The 10919-nt window shown below is 32.7% G+C and overlaps 1 long non-coding RNA gene across 1 annotated transcript in view; it reads right to left on the bottom strand.

Annotated features, from left to right (window-relative positions):
• Positions 1-683: 683 nt before the first annotated feature.
• LOC141553555 (uncharacterized) overlaps positions 684-10919 on the bottom strand; it is a 64521-nt gene continuing 54285 nt past the window's right edge. Inside the window, exons 2-3 of the long non-coding RNA XR_012485523.1 lie at positions 2341-2474; positions 684-781 (exon numbers count right to left, since the gene is read on the bottom strand). This is a non-coding gene — a long non-coding RNA (uncharacterized LOC141553555). The remainder of the gene's footprint in view (positions 782-2340; positions 2475-10919) is intronic.

Below are 10919 nucleotides of genomic sequence, written 5' to 3'. Positions count from 1 at the left end.
AAAAGAGTTTTTGTAGTTTTGTGGGTTCTATTTGCATGTATAAACCACCTGTTAAAAAGGTTAGTGGTTTAAAAAAATACTACTAAAACATATACTGCAAGGCAAGCTCACAGATCTAGGTATCATAGATCATTAACACAGAAGGCAGATCACACACAGGCATCACAAATAATGGAAATGTTATATACTTATAAAGTTTGACCTTTCCTGATAGAGTTCAAGTCACCTGAAAAAAAGAAGAAAGAAAAGAAAGTGAGAGAGAATGATGAGGTCTGGATTTACTAGGGAAGAAGTTACACTTGACCAAAATCTTGAAGGATAAATAAAATTTGATGAGACAGAAGTAAAATTGGTAAACATTTTTAGGAAGAGTAGTGTTAAGCCAGAGTATTTCTGAAGAGAAAGAATTAAGATGGTGAAGGTCCTTGAGTTCATACTATCTGTAGATTAGTTTAGAGAATTAGAAAATTCTGTTAGAAGACACAAGGGGGAATTCTTTAGTGTATCTGAATGGCTAACATTTGAAAGAGAGTTGGCACTTGGACTTATCCCCAAAGGACTGCATTAGGAGTGATGAATAGACAAAGAAGAAATGGCTCTTTAAAAATAGCTTTTTTATTTTTCAAATACATGCAAAGATCATTTTCAACATTCACCTTTGCAAAACTTCATGTTCCAAAATTTCCTCCCTCATTCTCCTCTATCTTCTCCCATAAAGAACAAGCAATCCAATATAGGTCAAACGTGCAATTCTTCTAAACGTATTTCCATATTCATCATGCTGCACAAGAAAAATAAAATCAAAAGGTGAAAGAAGAAAAAAACAAGAGAAAAACAAATAGCATTTAAAAAGTAAAAATGCTATGCTTTGATTCACATTTAGTCTCCATATTTTTCCCTCTTAATGGGAATAACTCTTTCCATCACAAGTTTAATGGAATTGCCTTGTATCACCTCATTGTTGGAAACCTCACAGTTGACCATCACATTATCATATTGTACCTGTGCACAATTGTTCTCTTGGTTTAACTCACTTCACTTAGCATCAGTTCATGCAAGGCTTTGTAGGCTTTTCTTGAATCAGCCTGCTTGTCATTTCTTATAGAACAATAATATCCCATTATATTCATATTTCATAACTTATTCAGCCATTCCCCAACTGAAGGACATCCACTCAATTTCTAGTTCCTTGCTGCTACAAAAAGGATTGCTACAAACATTTCTGCATATATAGGCCTTTTCCCTTTTTTATGATGTCTTTGGGATACCAGATATAGTATGTATACTGCTGGATCAAAGAGTATCCACAATTCGATAGCCCTTTGAGCATCCAAAGTGCTCTCCAGAATGCTTGGATCAATTCACAACTCCACCAAAAATGCATTAATATTCTAATTTTCCCACATTCTCTTTAACATTTATCATTATCTTTTCCTATCATCTTAGCCAATCTGAGAGGCATGAAATGGTACCCCAGAGTGAAACATTTTTTGACTCTATAAAAGAAAAATATTCCTAATAGTGAATGCTATCTAAGATGACTGTTTGCCATGGATGCTAAAGATAAGATTCATGTTCTAGTTTGATTTGGAATAAATGCCCATTAAAATTCCTTCTGATTCTAAGATTCTGTCATTCTGTTTCAGGGAGTTTAGAGGAGGCTTTTTCAATAATATAGGTGTAATAACTTCTTCAACAAAGGCTGGAAATAGAGTAATGTCAATAGGAATGGAGAAGAAAAGCTACATATGAGAAATATTTGATTAAAAATACTTTGATTAAAAACCCAATAAGATTTGGTGATTAATTTTTAATCAAGGGAATGACAACGACTCCAGTCAGTCAAGGAATTGAAGCATGAAAAAAAAATTTCTTTTCTTTTTTGTGAAGTGATCAGAGCTGAGTAATTTGACATTTAGTAAGTGCCAACTGTTTGAGGTAAGATTTTAATTCAAGTCCTTTTGACTCCAAAGCTTGTGTTCTTTTTACTGTGCTACCTACCTGCCATGAAATAGTTTCTGAGTTTCTAAGAGACAACAAGGATATTATTGTTGGAGGTTTAGAAGTTGGAAAGGAAAAATATTTTAAAAGGAACTTAATTAAAGTGAAAGTTATTGAGTATTGTTATTTTTAGCCTGAAGAATAGCTAAGCATTTCATACTATCTTTCTGGAATTAAGAATATTTGGGGTCTTGTATTTGTTTTTTAGATTTTGTGCACCTGGAGTCCTTTATACCTTTCCTATTTTCTGTTTTTGAGATTGTAGTACAATAAAAAGAGTACTGTCTCTGAAATTAGGGGAATTAGGGAACATAACATTTCTGATAATCCTTGTGTTACCTTGGACAAGATATTAACAGTCCTAGAATGCAAAATGAGATCCTTCAGCCAGATGATCCTTGAAGTCTCTTACTTACAACTGTGGATCTGTGATTCTTTGATCCTGTGGAATGTCCATTAGGCATTTGGAGATACTGAAAAGAACAGAAGATTAAAATGAGAATGTGTAAAAGCTACCAAATACTAAGGTAAAAGTTGAAGCCAAAAATATGTAAGATCATTTTTTTAGGAAAGAATATTAAATCAGAATTCCAGATGGTCAAGAAACAAGGGGAAGAAAGATAAGTCAGAGAAAGAAACGGTTAAATTGCCTTAGCAGCATTACAGGAACCAGAATAATGCACATAAAAATCCCTTGAGAAGTTAAACAAAGACCAAGAAATTTAAAGTTATGTTTAAATAGCACACTTTCATATTTTTTATTGTGATAAATCAGAATATTCAAAAATGTAGATAAAAGTAGCTTTCTCCTAACAAGTTGCATTTAAGGCATCTCTGCATTTCTAATAATTACCTATGTACCTAGAATCTAAGACTATATTGATGATAAAAAAAAGTTTTTTTAAAGTCTTATAACGAATTAGATTTGGAAATGGATAGATACATATATATTTCTACTTGTGATGTTTGGAATAAGCAAATTACTTTCTAGATTGAGTATAAAAGGCATGAGGATTTTTTTCTTTTGTTGATATCTATCAATTCTTTAGATAATACTATCATGTAAACATACAAAAGAGTTGAAAAAATACCCATGATTCCTAATCCTGATGTTATTAAAAACTCAAAAACTTCAATGCAATAAAAAGATTTGGCAAAATTTTCAAAATAATTTTAACTCACTTTTATTCCTGTATATATATTAAAATAAAAGCATTTTAAAACAAAATAGGGAATCATAGATTGTAATACTTAAGAATAGAGTGATGCATTCTGGAAAAGGTTTGAATCATCAAAGAGAAATAAATGTCCCCAGAAAATTAGCAATTTAAGAAAAATTCCTTCATTAACTTTGTTATAAAATTACTGAATTTTTAGTATTTTTCTTACTTGAGTTTTGTTCTAATAATTTTGTAGATAGGCATCCATACTTGTCTTTAGTAGAATACGGAGAACAGAAGTCTAACTTCTTGGAACTTTATGAGGTCAAACTTGCAGTTTAGAAAATCAATATTTTCATTTCTCTCCACAATGTCAATCCAGTGTGATATTTCTTATTTCACTGAATCAGTGTTCTATGTGGACATTTTCATGATACAGTCCTAGTATACCTTCCCAACTACTACCCATTCTTATATGAAAGTTTCAAAGTATATGACATTTCTCTTTAACTTCTTCCCCCAAGCCATCCTCTGCTTTTCTTCATATTTACTGTTTAATTTTAATTTGACTGCTAGGAAGTACAAACATTCCTCTAATCATTTTCTCTAGATAAAAAGTCAGTTTCCCACCTCCAAATTTCTCTTTAACCAATGAATATGACTCAAAATGGATCTAAATTTGGGAATCATTAGTAGCTCTTAAATCTTGTCCTCACTGTTTGTCTTTAATGAAAGAAAGATGAAAGTGAAGGAATCAAGGGATAAGAGAATTCTTTTTCATATGTCAATTTCTCCCAAGGCATTGTTTTATATTATTTTCTTAAAACTTAATTCCTGAAATAGTATTATTTTTTCAGACAAATTTCAGGACACTTCCTTTCACTCAAAAAAAGTTGTGTAACTTCCAAAATACTTTTCTTCCTTTGACTGTCTTTATCTAACTCACTCCCTTTCTTTCACCTCCCTGCCCTTAAGAAATGACACTGGAAAAGTGTGTCAACGTGGCTCTATAAGAAATAGGACAGCATGTCTTTGGAGAGCTTCCCATAGAGCCTGCTGAGGCAAAGCTAATAAAGGAACTGGAAACACGCAGGGTGGGAGGGAAGTCAGTGTGCCTGTCAATTTGCATCAGGCTTCACAACTGCTCCGGGTTTTAGAAGTGACTCTGAGTGGACCCCAGTACATGGCCACCCCACTTTTATGGTGTCATCCTAGATTCAGTCTCAGAAAAAGCAGCCCCTTATTCCTAGTGCACGCCTGAGAACATGTCAGCTATGAAAGTCACGGTTGCAATCTGGAACTGAACCGACGAGGCACAAGTTCTGGATATGTCATGAGGAGCTGGGCTGACTCTCCTGAGATCTGCCAGGACTCCCAGGCTGTTGAAATGCAGCACCCAGCTTCAGCAGGGTTGGGCTCAGTTGTAAAACATTTCATTTTCCCCCAGGTTAGACTCCTCTTTTTTCTTTTACTGATGGCCAGGCTAGCTTGTGGCTGACATCCGATTTGGGATGTGTAGGGCAAGATTTCAGCTGTCAGCTTAGCAGGACAGAAATACAATGGCAAAAATGGGAGAATATAAACTTTTTTAGTAGGATTTGGAGCCACCGACTGTCTACTAATGAAAAAGTTGAATCAAACACTTTCTGAGATTTTTTTTAAAGGGATTCCAATGATTAAACATGTCCCTTCCTTCTCCCACAGTATTATATATAACAATTCTCTACCAACCTGTCAAAGTAAATAATGCATAAATATGTATATATATATATATATATATATATATATATATATATATATATATATATATATATATATATATATAAAAGCAAATAATGTATATATACATTTATATGTATGTGTATATGATCTAGGTCTGATTCGTGGCCTATCTCAGCAATGTGGATATCTCAGTTAACTCAATTAACCGTGGTTTCCCTATCATGCATTCAACTCAGTAGAATCAGCTCTACTTACAAAGCCCAGCAGAATCTCATCAATCTGACCCTCCCTTGCAAGACAAGGCTTCCTTGCAAAATAAAAGCTTCAGAAAACAGAAAGCATGATGGGAGTATTTATAAATCAAGTGAGGGGGGCAAAATAAAGGGGAGGTGATGGCAAAGAGATGAGGGAAAAAAGAAAAGAAAGCAAATTACTGAAAGCTAGCAGAGACAAGTACGAATCAATTATCCTAAAAAGCAGATATAAAATGAAGCTGCTTAAATATATAAGGCACTTCCACATTGTATTAAAATAATGCTGAAATTATAGACCTGTCATTCGCAGACCTGTCGGGGGTGCTTTTCCTTCCACGATGTGATTCAATGCTTCTCTTGGAAGGATGAAGTAATTTTGACATGAGAGTCACTGGGCAGAACTAGACATAAAATCCTCTTGGGGGGCCCCACTTTGTTCCTTCATGGGTGATATGGGCCTCTCTATCAAATAGGTTGACCCCAGGGACCAGTATTTGCCAAACATTACAAATACCATAGAGTGACGGGGTTTAGCCCTATTAGCACAGATTGATCTATTGACCCTAAGTTATATGAAGTACACTGTATCATCTTCATTCAGAAAAGCCTGAGTAAGGTTATTCCACAGGAACACAAGTGTTTTGACTTTCTTCCTGGAGCCCCAAATGTAGAAGATGAAAATCATGTTGGGAGCAAAAAGGGAAAATGACAAAGCTGGGTGATTTGCCTCTGGCTTATCATGGGACCAGATGTTACCAGATCTAGGACAAATTCACTTTTCTAAATTTCTTTACAAAGGTTTCTAGTAAGTATAATTAATAATCAAAAAGCAGCATTCCTCCTTATATATTTCACATCAATAGGAAAGAAAAATAGCAGGGCTTTTCTTCCTCTCCCAGCCCCTTGGGACTTATTTCCAATAGGAAATACTTGGTATCTCTAGTAGTTAATGAGTCTAAAGAAAAGAATGTTTCTTTCAGTCACTGAGTAATGGTTACATATCTTTCTGGTGAAGACTCAGGATGTACCTTCGTTTGACGGGTAGGAATGACATAATAATTCCACAGCCCAAAAAAGTCTCCATCTACCCTGAGAGGCTCAGCTTGCTTTTGTACTCTGCTAGGTGAGCTCCTTGATTGTCTGCTGCATTATTGTTCAATGAAGAACTGGTTTACAGATAAAGGTAGTACTGTCAGAAGTTCTGAATAGCTCAGAGCTAATTGCTGACCCTAACAGGCCCAATTAGCTGTTACAAGCTCAGCAAGGCAGCCCCTGGGACCAATCTTTTCTTACACACACACATATTGAAACTCACTTTGCCCTGGTACCTAGGCTATAAGCTTTGTAGTTACCTTTCAACAGATCAAAGGTTTATTAGAAAGAATGACTGCTATCCCAGCTCTTAACCAGTGCAGACCCATGCACACATATATCCTCATATCCACATATGACAGAAAGAAATCATATGGCAAGGCCGGAATAATCTAGAACCAAATACAGTATATTATGTCCTAAAACGGATATTCTGATTGTTATGATTTGATGAGATAATCCTAACCATTTGGCTCAGACAAATTCACAAGTAATATGAACAATAGTTACATCAACTTCATTATCATGAACCATAGCACTCTCAACAAATACCTTCAATGATTTTATACACTGATCTTGCAGGTTCATGGGTGTGTTCACATACTTGAATACATATCCATCGTGTATTTTCTCTTTTAAATTCATTCTCAGTTTTTCATTATACATCAACCACAACTTGAATGAAATTCAGTCTATAATGTAAGAATCAGACACTACTTATTATATGTAAGATTTGTGTTGAAATGATAGAAATTCAAATTATTGCCATTTCTTTTTTTCAATTTAAAGGGGAGAGGAAAGCCTTGCAACACTATATGCACTTGATCAGTGATCAAGTGTATGATAGAGCTTTTGCATTAGCATAAATAATCATACGCATCAAACATTCTCACAGTTTAATAATACCAGTTAATTAATGAACTATGTGTATTTTCAAATTTTCTGTAGATATCATTTTTTCTAAATATATATATTGAATGTATAAAATCTTTTTGATTTTTTTGTATTGATGATGATGATGATGATGATGATGAGATAAGCCTCCAGAAACACATTTCTACAAATGATATGCCTGTTAAAACCCACATGGAAACAAATGTACAGAACAATGAAATATTTCTGGTCATGAATATTAGGGCAAAGAAAAAATAATCCAATGTTTCTTCTTATTTATGCTTTAATCAGTATCTTTCTGATGTTTTGTTTTTTGTTTTATTTAACTAGACCTGGGACAACTAGCATTATCAATTTAGCATTTAAAATTATTCTTCAAAAATGTTTTCTAAATTATTTAACCATGAATCTTATTAACAATTAAATTTCTTTTAAAAAATAAAATTCATGCCAAGTTAGAAAACTTGGAAATATGAGAAGATATATAGCTGAAGGTTTAGTTTGGCAGTTTTCAAATTAAACTATCTAAAGAAGTTCTTGATGAAAAAAATGGGAAAAAATGGAAGAATAAATCAAAAGCTATCACCATTACCTAAGATACCATAACCTAAGATAATTGCTACAATGAAACCAGAATCCCTAGAAACTATTTCAAACCTATAATTGTTTGGTCTCTTTGGCAAGAATGATTTAGAAAAAATATGAACTTTTCCCTGAAACAAAGGCCCTTATTTTTAATACTATATCCTTCCATTAATTCTGCATGTCTAAGAACCAAAGAATACAGAGTCATCTAGAAATAATGTTAAGGGTAACCAAAGGGCAATGAAGAGGAACATAATAAATATGAGTATGATACAGCATTTCCCAATGGAGTTTAATAAACGTTTTTAATTCATTTACTCTTTCCACTGAAAAATTGTGCGTATTATAAAGATAATTACTGGAAATATATGTTACCAGAAAGGGAAGTAGGTTGTTCACATAGCATAAGTGTGGGGCTCTATTATTTACCATGTAATATCAAGAGACCTAGAAAAATGATTAAGTTAAGCCATTAAGTAGACCTTATATGAAAGATTTTGGGGAGGACATGATCAAGATTCATAGATGATGAAGATGAATGAATGTACCATTAGAAATTACAGATGCATCAAATTTTCAATGTAATTAATAAATATTTATTGAGTTGAATTGATACATTTAAGTTTTAGATCAGAAGTCCTGAGTTTGTCTCTTGATTCTGACACAAATAATTCTTATATAATGTTGAGAAAGTTTCTCTACCCCTTTGATGAGTTTCCTTTCATACAAAATGAAGTTGTCAGGCTAAATAATATCTAAAATCTTCTACTTCTAAAGTCCATGATCTAACAAATAAAGAATACTTTGCACTTTAAAGATACTTTAAGGTTTTAGGAAGAAAAAACCGTATATTTTCTTGTTTGTATATAGTAATATAAAATACTACTATGACTTTGGCATACCCAGAATACCTACGTATAATGCCTTTCATGACACATTAGTAAATCAAGCTACTTAGAACTTGGCAACTATATTTTTAACCAATTTAATGAAGCATAATGGAAAGAAATGTTGATTTATAAAGCTCAAATTTCAATGGTACCCTTGCTAATTTCCTTATAAAAATACACAGTTAGGTTCCAATTAGTGTGAATAATGAATTCTGTTAGATGGTGTCACTTTTCAAGTTTACACTATTTGAAATAATTGGTACCAGCCCAATAAAATTATATAATGAAAATGTTTAAAAACAATTTTCATATTTATTTATGTATTAGAACAAAAGGTAAGAAAATTGCAGTTCTGATTCAAACTAATTACAAAGTAATAAAGTACATATAGAAAGTAAGTTTTAAAGAATTAAAATTATAGCTTATAACTACAGATAAACCTTATAATGATTATATGATAGATATGTCATCTAAATTATTTTAGCACAATAGATTTTCTTCTTTTTCTTCAAATCTTCATAACCATAAACTCAGAAAATTTTGTCCATATCTTTTCTTTTTTAAAAATTTTACCTGCATATTTTGTTACACCTATAGATTTATTATTTTAAAGTTATTATAACTATTATTTATAACATTAAATTTTATCAAAATTTTGTTCTAATGTAATAATAGGATTCTTCTTTTTTTGTGTGTTGACCATGATTCCATGTGAATTATTTTTCCTTTTATCCATTTCCTTAAGCACCATTTATAAAATAGTAGCACAATTGTTGGTAATATGATACTTAGCAGCATGGTATATAAGCACAAGATGATGGTCAAATGCAGACTAATGATGTAGGATTGTTTTAAAACTGTTGACTAACTCTCACATGTAACATTAGTAGAATTTTGGCTCACATTAAGTGTAACTTGATGTCACTTGATAATCCATGCTAAATCAAATTTCTCTCATTAATCTCAACCTTGCTGTAATAGGTGATTGATCCATGGATTCTGGCATTGAGTTCCTTAGTCTGATTTATTGCTTCTTCTCTAAGTGTTGCCATTTCTTCCCTTTCTGAAAGGCAACAATGTCCTGAGAGACACAACTGTGTTCTGAAAAGTTTGGAGTTAAGTCATCTGACTTCAATATTGATTCTAGGCAAGTTACTAATTCCTCCAAACCTTAGTTTCCTCAATTAGAAAATGGAGATTATAATACTTGTATTATTTCCTTTATAGAGTATTATTTTTAAAATGTGTAAACTTTAAAGTGTTATAAAAATGAGTTATTATTACTATTTCTTTTAGATTTTAAATAAAATGGATAGGAGTATAGCATGGTGTCTTTCATACTCCTTTACATCAGCCAATATCTAAAACATAACTGATATAAATATGCCTTCTATCAAGAGGTTATTTCCCCCACCTTCTCCCTTTTCTAGAAGCATTTCTTTCTTCCTGAAATAAATCCCATTTCCATCACAGAAGAGCCAACATGAAATAAAAAAAATTGAAATAAACATAATATGAATGAATTAGACAGGAATGTATTCAAGCAAGCAGCACAGGAGTAAGAAAAAGCACTTTAATTTGATTTTGCCTCAACACTATGCTCTGAGTATCATTATCAGAGTTTCATTTAGATGCTTTTTTTTGGTTAGTTCTTATGTTTTCTGTAATATGTTTAAAAAACAGCTATCTTTGACTATCTTCACACTATGCTATTTCAATTCAATCTTTAATATAATTAATTTGACCTATTTTGCAAACCCCCAAAATGAACTCCATTCTTGATACTTCTTTGGATTTTGATGAGCCATGATAAGCCAACTTTGGCTTTATTTTACCCTTATTTAGACTGTCATGATATGACCACCTTACAGAGCAACTTCTATCCCCCTCCCTTCCCTTTCCAGATAACATTTTTTTTTCTTTCATTAGAATGTCATCTCCTTGAAGGTAAAACTGTCCTTGTATTTCTACTCCCACCATTTAGTAGAGTTCTTAGAAAGTTAGTAAATGCAGAACAAAATTTTTGATCTATCTATTTATTTGTCCATCTGTGCCAACAAATCTATCTGTCCATCTATCTATTGTCAAGATTCTTATATTGAACTTCTGGTTTAGAAAGAAACTGCAAGTGATTTCCAAAGTATTGTCCACTTCCCTAGAGTCAAAAGATCTTCTACAAGAGAACCCATCATTCTCACTGCAGGTTGTTGAGTTCCCCTCTTCTAAAACTTTTACATAATCAATAACAATCTTTTCTGATCTTTCTGTCCTATAGCCAGTCTTTCCCTCACACCAAAGGATTAATGTGACTTTTCTGAAGG

Source organism: Sminthopsis crassicaudata, chromosome 1, assembly GCF_048593235.1.
Source record: "Sminthopsis crassicaudata isolate SCR6 chromosome 1, ASM4859323v1, whole genome shotgun sequence".
In the NCBI taxonomy this organism is placed as follows: domain Eukaryota; kingdom Metazoa; phylum Chordata; class Mammalia; order Dasyuromorphia; family Dasyuridae; genus Sminthopsis; species Sminthopsis crassicaudata.
The sequence above is the reverse complement of the archived record's forward strand: the minus strand, read 5'-3'. Positions and strand labels throughout refer to the sequence as shown.